This window comes from Hibiscus syriacus, unplaced genomic scaffold (genome assembly GCF_006381635.1).
Source record: "Hibiscus syriacus cultivar Baekdansim isolate YM2019G1 unplaced genomic scaffold, ASM638163v2 tig00112285_pilon, whole genome shotgun sequence".
NCBI classification, from domain to species: Eukaryota; Viridiplantae; Streptophyta; class Magnoliopsida; order Malvales; family Malvaceae; genus Hibiscus; species Hibiscus syriacus.
Genome location: NW_024063293.1, coordinates 2,985,865 through 2,997,722, shown reverse-complemented (window position 1 = coordinate 2,997,722; position 11,858 = coordinate 2,985,865). Strand labels below are relative to the sequence as shown.

The 11,858-nt window shown below is 35.8% G+C and overlaps 1 pseudogene; it reads right to left on the bottom strand.

The window, feature by feature from the left end:
* Positions 1-7,607: 7,607 nt before the first annotated feature.
* On the bottom strand, positions 7,608-11,353 carry LOC120177213 (annotated as a pseudogene).
* Between the last annotated feature and the right edge of the window lie 505 nt (positions 11,354-11,858).

Sequence of the window (11,858 nt, the reverse complement as noted above, 5' to 3'; positions counted from 1 at the left end):
ATAACAATTTATGGAAAAATATTTTTGGACTTGAATTGAATTTATTCAAAGTTTTCAAAAATAATTCAAAGTCCATTTTACTTGGAATTGAGCACAAAATACTTTTCTGAACAAGAAGTATCGATATTGTTCTTACATTATTGATACATCATGTACAATACCGATATTGTTCATATGGTACCGATACCTTAGGTAAAGGAAGTATCGATACTCACTAGGTAGTATCGATACTACCAGCATTGATCAAATTCCAGAATGTAAAAATTGTACCGATATCCCGATACTACTAGCATTGCTCAAATTCCAGAATGCAAAAATGATACTGATACCCAAAGGGGTACCGATACTACTTTACATAGTAGTATCGATACCATGGGCTTAGTATTGATACTGTCAGGCCCAACAGCTAGTAACAACTAGTTTTATTTAAAAATAACAAAGGTAGTACCGATACTCCCTATAGGAGTATCAATACCCTCTGTACTGGGAAGATTTAGTTTGCAGAGAAAAGCATCTCCAACGGCTCCAAATCACTCCCAACGGTTAGAAACAGCCACAACTTCATTCCAACATATAAATACAAGTTCAAGACACTTGAAGAAGGGTTAGAACACATATCTAAGCAATTAAACAAGAGAAGAGCTTTTAACTCTTTATTTTATTCTCTTGTAATATTTTTGTTCTTGTGAGCTTAAATTTGTAAACACCCTACCTTTTAGAGGTTTTATTTGTTTACTTCTTTTTATCCTTTTGTAAAAGGGGTTGGTTTTAGTTTAACCAAGTGAAAAACTAGGGAGTTGTAAAGGTTACTCTTGATCATTGAAAAAGAAAGAACAAATTAGTGAATTTATTGGAAAATCCTTATTGATGAGCTAAGATAGTGGATATAGACTTATTTGAGAAGTCGAACCACTATAAATCGCTGTGCTTATTTTCTATCTTTTCCCCTCACTCCCTAAACAAATTTTTGCCAATTCACCCTCTTGTGTAAATTTTCGGTTGATCAAATTGAGCTTTGAAAATCCTAAAATTTGGTATCAGAGATTGACTCATTATAAGGTTTAACAACCTTGAGACGATCCTAGAAGAAGCTCTACCGATTCTCGATGTAACCGACAAAAAGATGGCTTCGACCTCCAGCTCTTACTACCTTGAAGATTCTCAATCGGTCAACAAGCCACCGTATTTCAATGGAGCAAATTACACCTGTTGAAATAGTAGGGTGATGCTCTTCATTCAAACAAATGATCAAGGAGCTTAGAACTCAATCATGAAGGGTTACTCCACTCCACCCAGTGAGATGGATGATTGGAGTTATAGAGAGAAGAAGTTCCAACTCAATGCTAAGGCTATGCACATCCTCTTTTGTGTATTAGGCCCGGATGAATATGGAAGAGTCTCATCTTGTTTCAATGCGAAGGAAATATGGGAAAAGCTTCAAGTCACTAAGGAAGGAACCGATGAAGTGAGGGAAACCAAGATAAATTTTCTCAACCATAGCTACGAGAATTTCAAGATGAAGACATCAAAGCTATGACAGATAGATTTTCTGTGATTTCAACGGTATCAAGGGATTTGGAGAACTAATCCCTAATAAGAAGCTTGTGAAGATGATCTACTTTATTCTAAAGTCTTGGCAATCGAAGAAGACGATAGTCATTGAGGCTAAGAATTTAAAGTCTCTCACTCTCGATGAGCTGATTGGTTCTCTTCTTACTCATGAGTTGATGGTGAAGGAAGAGGAAGAAGATGAAGAGAAGCAAAACAAGAAAAAGAAGGAGGTAGACATTGCCTTCAAATTCACCAATGAGATCAATCAAGATTCAAATGAAGAGGTGGATGAAAATGATGATGAAGAAGAATAGATGACCAAGGTCTTCAAAAGGTTCAAAAGATTCATGACTTCTAAGGAAGTAAAGCATTAATCAAACAACAAGAAGAGTCCCCCGGTGTGCTTCAATTTTCAAAGAACGGGGCATGTCAAGTATGAATGCCCCCTTCTAAAGAAGAAGGGATCAAGCTAGAAAAAGGCAATTGCGGTAGCTTGGAGTGATGAAGATGACTCTCATGATGAAGATGAACTAGCCAACCTATGCCTCATGGCCATCGGAGAAGATTCAATGGTAACTTCTAACTCAAATGAATTAGATTCTTATTCTTTTGATGAATTACAAGTTGCTTACAATGAGTTGTATTTGGAATTTGAGACATGAATTCCAAATATAATAAATTAATTTCAAAACATAAAGTTGAAAATGATATGGTTTTGAAAGCAAAAGTTGATTTTGAAAAACAAAATGAATCTTTGAAAAATGATTTAAAGCTTTTAAAAGTCAAAATCAATGATTTAGAAAAAGAAAATTTTGATTTGAAAGTTAAGCTTGAGAGCTTAACGAAAGAAAATGAATTAATTTCTAAAACAATTCATTATGTTTAAAAATGGCAAAATGCTCACATTGCTATTTTTATGGTCATTTGGAACATACTTGTCCTTTGAAGAAAGGAAAACATTTTAAAATTAGACAAGTATGGGTTCCCAAGGGAACAAGGGGTATTGAAACTAACGTCCAAGGATCCAAAGAAATTTTAGATACCAAAAACTACTTAAATGTCTCTTGTAGGTGTGTGGGAGCAATGGTGATGAAAATGAAAATACTCAAATGCTCTAGCCACACTTGAAAAGGAATGGGTAACCTCTAAGCTTAATGCTTTTGTTTTTTTATTATTTGGTTACTCATTTAGGTTTAAACATGCATGAGTTTTGATTTTAAATAATTTTATGTTTTCTATATCATGTATGTTAAAAAGGTGTAATGATGAACACTTTAAAGATTTAACGATTTTTCTTAGTTTTAAATGCAAATGATATATCTCTAACAATTGATATCAATTTTCAAAATGTTTTGATTTTAATTTTTTAAGTTTTTGACCTAAATTTAAATGTTTAGGCATGTAATTTAAAAATGCAAATGATATCTCTCTGACAATTGATATCAAAATTTTCAAATGCATAAATTTTTTTGAAAACTTATGCATATGCACTTAATTTCAACATTTGGTATTGCATAAAATATTTTAGACTTGGATATATTGAATTTCATGTGCTATTAACATGTTTGTTATTCTTTGTTGAAATTTAATTTTGTTTAAGCGTCAAGCCTTTAAAGTCAAATTTTGTTTAGAATGTACTTTTTGAGGGGAGCTTTGATTTTTCAAATGTTTTTAATGTCAAGTTTATCATTGACTCTCCAATGTTATTTTAGAACTTTAAAGTTGAATTATTTTTATATAACAAAAAGGGACAGAAGTATGATTTGAAAAATTCAACTTCTTAATGAAAAATGGGGAGCTGAACATTTTCATATTTTCCCAACAATTAATATCTTATTCATTAAATATTTTATTAAGGGGGAGTTTTTCCAAAAACAAAATTTCAAATGTTTTGTTATATCAAAAAGGGAGAGATTGTTGAACTATGTTTTAATATAACAATTTATGACAAAATATTTTTGGACTTGAATTAAATTTATTCAAAGTTTTCAAAAATAATTCAAAGTCCATTTTACTTGTAATTGAGCACAAAATACTTTTCTGAACAAGAAGTACTGATATTGTTCTTACAATATCAATACCTCATGAACAATACTGATATTGTTCGTATGATACTGATACCTTATGTAAGGAAAGTGTCGATACTCACTAGGTGGTATGATACTACTAACATTGATCAAATTCCATAATGTAAAAATGGTACCGATACCCCGATACTACCAACATTGCTCAAATTTTAGAATGCAAAAATGGTACTGATACCCAAAGGGGTACCGATACTACTTTACATAGTAGTATCGATACCGTCAAACCCAACAACTAGTAATAACTAGTTTTATTTAAAAATTAAAAAGGCAGTACCTATAATACCTATAGGAGTACCGATACCCTCTGTACTGAAAAGATTTATTTTGCAGAGAAAAACATCCCAACGGCTCTAAATCATTCCTAACGGCTAAAAACGGCCACAACTTCATTCCAACATATAAATACAAGTTCAAAACACTTGAAGAAGGGTTAGAACACCTATCCAAGCAATCAAACACAAGAGAAGAGCTTTTCACTATTTATTCTATTCTCTTGTAAATATTTTTGTTCTTGTGAGCTTTAAATTTGTAAACAACCTACCTTTTAGAGGTTTTATTTGTTTACTTCTTTTTATTCTTTTGTAAAGGGGATTAGTTCCAATTTAGCCAAGTGATAAACTAAGGAGTTGTAAATGTTACTCTTGATCATTGAAAAGAAAGAACAAATTAGTAAATTTGTTGGAAAATCCTTAGTGAGGAGCTAAGGTAGTGGAGGTAAACTTAATTGAGAAGTCGAACCACTATAAATCGCTGTACCAATTTTTCTATCTTTTTTTCTCCTTACTCCATAAACAAAATTTTGTCAATTCACCCCATAGTGTAGATTTTCGGTTGATCAAATTGAGCTTCGAAAATCCTAACACACACTAATACACGCAACTTGATCTCCTCCAGCTCCCATTTCTTAGAACGAACATGAAAAGATGGATCACTGTATCGAGAAACATTGAAATACCTCAACACAGAATTAAATCTTTTGAGTTTTAGAAACAAAATCCTCATAGGAGGTTTACTCCAACTCTCCTTTACAACTCTAAAAAACTCTAGGTCATCTGTCTAAAAATTAAAGAAGCAAAAATGCTTAGGAAGAGATTTTTTTAATCACAATCAAGCCTAACAAACCTCGGGCAATGATCCAATAAACCAGGGGCAAGGAACTCCACCTGAGCCTGAGGAAACATGTCAATCCAAGAAACTAAAACCATCACTATGTCTAACTTACGAGCAATGAAATTGCCATCCTGATGATTCGACCAAGTATAAGTTGGGCCATAATAACATGATCAATTAAACCAATAACACTTTTTTTTTTGATAAGAATTAAACCAATAACACTTAAACAACATAAGAACTCATCCATATCATTCAGCAAAACGCCACACACAATCTCAGAGACCCAATGATATTGAAATCCCATATAGCCAACCAAGGATCATCCCCAACCAAAGACTTCAAGCCAACCAGATGATGCCATAAACAAGCCCTATCCAAACCCAAATTAAAGCCATACACTCCAAAGAAATAAAACTTCCTATTACAATATGTGACCAAACATGTAATACACTGATTAGAAACAACAATCTCAACAGGATCAAACAAATCCTTACAAAAGAAGCAAACCCTACCATTAATAGCATGGCTATAATTGTGAAAACCTCTCCAATCCGAAAAAAAATATTCCAGATTTGTTGTTTATTGCCAACCTTTACTCTAGTTTCTAACAAACAAAAGAGATCAATATTAAATCCATGTATAATATCAGCAAAATTGAATTTCTTATGAGGGCTATTAAAACCCTGAGTATTCCAAAACAATATCCTCATGCTAAAATAGGGGATGCAGAACCAATACATTTATTCTTACCATTGCAAACATTCTACCTTTTTTTAGACCTTACATCGGCTCAGCAACGCCTTTAGCAGCCTATTTTCCTTGCCTGGGAACAACGTTCTCAAAAGAAAAAGGAACACTTGGCCTATCAGTCACCACTTGCTTGCCCTTAACAGAGATATCAACCACATGACACACAACAATAACCGCAACTTCCACAGGTAAATAAATTGTCGAACCAACCCTCACAACAGCCCCATTCTCAAGCTGAACAACCCCAATATCCTACCCAACAGCCAAGCCTTCAACAACACCATCCTTGGGATCAGAACACCAACCTGATCCCCACAAGAAACCATCGAAGAATATGCTACCGCGTCAGAATCAAGAACAACACAAAGATTAGAATCATATTGAGACACATCCACCACATGAGCTTTATCACCCAGACCCTTAGGAACCCACACCTTCTGTTGACCTGCCTTCGACAAAGTGCAAAAAACCTTACAATGGAAACACCTTAAAGGTGCCCAAGGAATTGTCACCTCCATAGATGCCAAATAACCATCATGCAACTGCACATTGATAAATTTGGGGAACTGAAAATTCGCAACAAATTCCAGATAGACCTTAGCATAAACAAGCCTGTGCCTTTGAGCCGTAAGACCATCCATATAGAGAGGGGTACCAAGCGCACTAGCTCAACCCCACCCCAGTGAACAATTCCAAAGGAATACAACTCAAATGAACCCATATTGAAACAAAAACTGCATATTATGAGCCCATCTACGCAAAATGAACGGTTTGTTATGGATATGCCATGAACCATTCGCAAGAACCCGCTCATACGTATTAGAGGAAGGAAACTGGAAGGTGAATAAATCTTCCCCCACTTTGTTAACCATAATCTCCCCAAGACGCCCCCAAATAGAAGTTAGGAGCCTTACCAAGGAATTGGGCTAAACTTTGATGCCTGCATCAAAAACCTCCACCGATGATTTGATTTTGACCACACCGTCCTCTAAATGCGAAGGAAAAAACTAAAGCGAATGATCCGGCCGAGAAACAAAGTGTTGCCTTCAGTTCATCTAATTCAAATTCTCACCATTCTCAAGACTCATTCACAAAAATCAAACCCAAACAGAAGAACAATCGGAGAAGAAAAGAGAAAACCTCGATGAGCGAAAGAGCCACGATCTTGCACCCAAAGAATTCCTTATCGTCCGTCCTTATATAATATCTACTTTTAGTTACATATAGATTCAAGTTATTTCGTCCAGGACCTTTTTGCCCCAAAAATCATATGTTGAGGTTAAAATAATTCAGAAAAAAAAGAATAGAGGTTAAAATGACCATTTTATTAATGTTGGGGGCTAATTTTGATATTATACCTTTTAAAAATAAGGTCACGCATACACATTGCAGCAACTCTTACATCAAAATTATTCAATACAATTAGCATAAGTTCTGAATTTCTCATAAAAATCGGTATTGTAAATGCAGCTGAACTCTGTAGGCAGTTGTTGCTTTGGAGAAATATCCAGCGCATCTGTCACAAACGTCATGTGGATGAACTGCATCGGGGCCGTGCAATCTACTGTCTTCACGGTGCTCGGACAGCACAGAGTGGCTGCATGGTCGATCAAAGATGTTCGGTATCCGCTTCTGGACCGTTACATATTCTGTATTTTCATGGCTGCTACCATATTTTAAGCGTGTTAGTTATATATATTTGTTGGAAACATGGTCTTGGGGCAGGTAGTTTGGAATTGAATATGCCAGGGAATTGTATGCTTTGGTATTTTTTTTATCTTCCTCCAGTTTTGGTGCTTGAAATAAAAAGGGCCAGTCTTTGTCAATGTTTATTCCCCTTTCTCTGCATACTTTATTCTGGTTGAAAAACTACACTTGGGTAGGTAAAAGGAAGCCATGTTTCATTTCATACTTACCAAAGCACCATATCATCTCTAGAAAAACTGTTTCTTGTTTTTCCATTCAGTATACTAGGTGGAGCGATTGCTATCAACAGTTCATATTTGTTACTATGTAAAGGTAAAAGGATCACATTATCATCAAAACTCAAGACCAACAGCAATGTTTTCACATTGTACCCTAAAAATAAGATATCAAAAGCAGTAAAGGAAAGCATCTATGTTAACATGGTCAATAGGGGCTTTTCATCTTAGCATCCCTACCATCTAAATACATAAATATGGATACATACATCTAACTTGTGTACAATAGCTGAAGCTAGGCAGAAACTTCAAACTCCAGTTGTTAATATTAATAATTTAATGAAACACGCACTGATTCTCCACTCATTTTGCCTATCTTGCCTCTTGGAGACGCATTCGTATTGATTCTGGGCTTGCCACTTTATTGATGCTGCAAATAATGGATAATTCGATCGATTAGAAACATTTCTTAAATACAAACATTTGCTAGATTTTGTAATAAATGAGGGTAAAAATTTAGTTAAGACTAACCAAACAAGTAAATCCCCAGCAGAAGCCATCTTTTCATATATCCATTCTGGAGCTAGCTCTTGCAACAGTTTTAACTGCTCTTCAACTTCTCCTGTGAAAGAAGACCAAAGACATAGTTCAGCTAATGTTTTCCCGATCCAATCAAATATCATGAGATGCAAACTGTAGCTAAAAGGTTTACATCTATCTATAATATCACAGTGACCAGCAATTAGTTTGTGCATAAGCTCCTCTTTTGTAATAACCGACTGATTTATGGACTGGAAAAATAGTGAATCATGTTGAAGAGCTTAGGTAGGCAGGCAATCATTGGTTGCCGTCTCTTTGCTTGTGAGATTGCTGGATCTCGCTCCTCCAATGCTTTCCTCTCTTTCTCCCTTATCTGCAAGGATAATGAACGATTACCTAATGCTTTTTACTCAACTTCTCCTGTGAAAGAAGACCAAAGACATAGTTCAGCTAAGTTTTCCCGATCCAATCAAATATCATGAGATGCAAACTGTAGCTAAAAGGTTTACCTCTATCTGCAATATCACAGTGACCAGCAATTAGTTTGTGCATAAGCTCCGCTTTTGTAATAACCGACTGATTTATGGACTGGAAAAAATAGTGAATCATGTTGAAGAGCTTAGGAATGCAGGCAATCATTGGTTGCCGTCTCTTTGCTTGTGAGATTGCTGGATCTCGCTCCTCCAATGCTTTCCTCTCTTTCTCCCTTATCTGCAAGGATAATGAACGATTACCTAATGCTTTTTACTCATGCAGCAATCAAGGCCAAACCCTTACAACCCCCATTCACTATTTGATTTCACTTCCAACTGAATTTTGTGCTAAATAATGCCAAGAAATCTTGAGAGTAATACTGTTTGGAAATACTAGTTTATGAACCTCCATTTTCCTTGGGATAGGATAAGAAAGGTGGATGGCTCATTTCCAGATGGAAGTATTATATCTAATAGAAACTAAAACTTGCATAATTCATGTTTTAAAAAGATGATAGCAAAAAGATTTCTAAGTGGGTTTACCGAGTGCCAAAGGCTTTCAGGCAAAATAGAAAGAACATCATCTTCGTCATTATCTGCTGGTTTGCCTGCCATTTCTTGCACTTCACCAACAAGTTTCTCTTCCTTCAGGGGAGTGTCAAATTTCAAGGACCTGGTACGTGGTGGTCGGCGTACCAGCTTGCTTGATGAAGTAACAGAAACCTCATCTGGGCTCATGTAACATCTCTTTTGTGACTGTAGAGTAAGTGTGGCAGTCATCAGCCTGGCAGGAGTTGAAGCGAGTTTCACAGGAGTGGAATCAACATTAACAGCTTTCATAGGGGACTCATCTGCAGTTTTCAATGGATTTAACTCTTTGACTGGAGTTGCAGGGAGGCAATTTTTGGGATGTGTCTCACTGGTAGTTTGTTTAGATAAAATCTTAGTTGGGGATGGAGTTCGAGCAAAGGTAGTGTCACCACTGGAGGCAGGTCCGTCGGCATATATCTCTGGTACTTGAAAATCTGAACATTTTTGCAAAGCTTCCTGAGCTTTGCTTGTGGTTTTCAGGGAAAAGCGCTTTCTAAATGATCTAGATACATGTGATGCTACCACAGGTTGCTGGTCACTAACGACACCTGATAAAGTCTCCGGAGCTAGCTTTGAATTGAATTTTGTATGATTGGAAGGATGTGGATCTACTTCCTCTTGAACAACTTCACCTTGCATTGCCAAAGTTTGCTTCTCTGTGAGTGTATCAATTGATGATGCATTCATTTGCAAATTCTGCTTTGACCGATCGAACGGCTCTGGGAGATCTTCTTCTGGAATTTCATCACCCTGGAAGCACAATAATTGCAGTCAACACAGCATGGTACTTGAAAAGAAAACAGTTAGAACAGCATTAGGTAAGTTTTATCTTCCAGAGTTAAAATGTTTTTCATCACTTTTCCAAAAATGTAGGTTTTAACATGGCCACTGTATGTTTGCTTTAACTTAGGTCTGCCGTGAGCATATCAAACCGTTATTGCTGAATAGAACTAGCCACAAGACTTAACTAATTATAAGCTTTCATTTTCAAGTACAGGTAAAAGCTTTCATCTAGGAACAACATGATAAGATTTGTTCCATTCTAAATAGTTGGTCATTGCTACAAACAAAACCAAGTACTGTAATAAATGAATAGCCTCAGAATGACTAATCTTTCATATTTAGAAGTATTTCAAGTAACTTTAACCACCGGGACCCTAGAACTAAGCACAAATTTTTGGTACCTAAGGCTCAAAAAGTAATGGGGCAGTATGTATTTGCTATAACTACAAGTGTACTTGACCAGGGGGTTATTGCTAGAACCAGCCATTGGACTTCATCAAGTAAAGGCCTTCAGGCCTCACATACAAGCAAACCATATCTAACAGATGGTTAATGGTCCAAATAAATGAGTTTCTTGCATTTCTAAACGAACAGCTTCATAACACTACTGTTTCTTAGTTCTTCTTTATCATTTTTTTTGTAATTTGCGATTTCTAATTAAAAGAACATTAGGTAAGCTTAAGATATAGAATGCTAGAACTTAACCATCAGGCCTAATACAAAAAGGTATTAATACCTCAGGATGAGCCTTGCTATAGTCCACAAGACGAGCTCGAAAAACCTTCCTTAAATTCAGATTCTTAGTCTCAGATTTTGAGTTGTCCCCAAAGTCAATCGCATCCAGAATGATGCTTAAATGGAGATCTGGTTTCATGCAACTAGTCATCTCATCAAACCTCCTATAAAACATCAAACCCAAAAACTAAAATACTCAAATAAAACAAAACAAACAGAACTTAAAAACAAACCATTATCCAGCACTAACTGAGATGATTAAGGTGAAATTACCTATCAGTTAAACACTCTATTTTGGGGCTGATATTTGGAAAAGTGGGCGTTGACCCCTTCGATCTTAGCAGCTGGATTGCAGAATCTAAGCTATTGTAAAACTCACAATATCTCGTACCTATTCCAACAGGCTTCAATCAATAACAATATTAAAAAAAGAAATTAGGCTGAGTGTGTCAAGCGGACCTACTTTTCAGGGAGTCTGTCGGGATGGCCACCGGAGGCTTTGGGTGGAGGAGATTCAGTGGGCCAGGATAAGATCTGCTTTCGGGCTGACTTGATCTGGACGTTAGAAGCTTTGGATCGAGTCTGAGCCACTTGCCGGATCTCCTTAACGGAGAGGGCGACCCCACGGTTACGAGCACGGTTGGGGAGCCGGGAGGAGTTCTTTTCCGGGGTTTTGGAAACCGGAGATTTCGAGGTTAGGCTCCGAGAAACCTTGGATTTCAAAGGGGTTGATTTGAGAGAATCTGAGGAGCTCATAGCTTAAAACTTACAGAGCAGACAAAAAAATAGGCAAAAAAAAAAAAATTCAGGTGACCCTACGGCGGAGGAAGTAAAGATCGGGGTAAATAAAAAAGAGGATTTTTTTCTGGCGGGAAGGAACAACTATCAATGCTTGACACGTGTATTCCCGCCAATTTGGTACGTTACGTCTAATGATTGAGAGTAGTGTAAACGATTATATTTTCATACAGGGATATGATATCCCATTTAAAAATCAGACTCAAAATGAAGTTTTCGATGGCCTAACATATTAAAAAGTGTTGCGAGTTCTTGGAAAGGCTTATTGGGTTTAAACTAAGCTACAACATGGGGAGGCTTAAATTGTTATTTTTTGGGTTCATTATAACAAAAAAACAAATATAGAAAGTTAGAGGTTATTTGTTTATTTTAGAATGATTAAATATTAAATTATTTAAATGTTAAATTATTTAAATACTGAATGATTCAAATGTTGAATGATTCAGATGTTTTGAATGATTTAACTCTAAATATAACATGTTATTTGATAATTGACTCTGAATAATTCATAATAT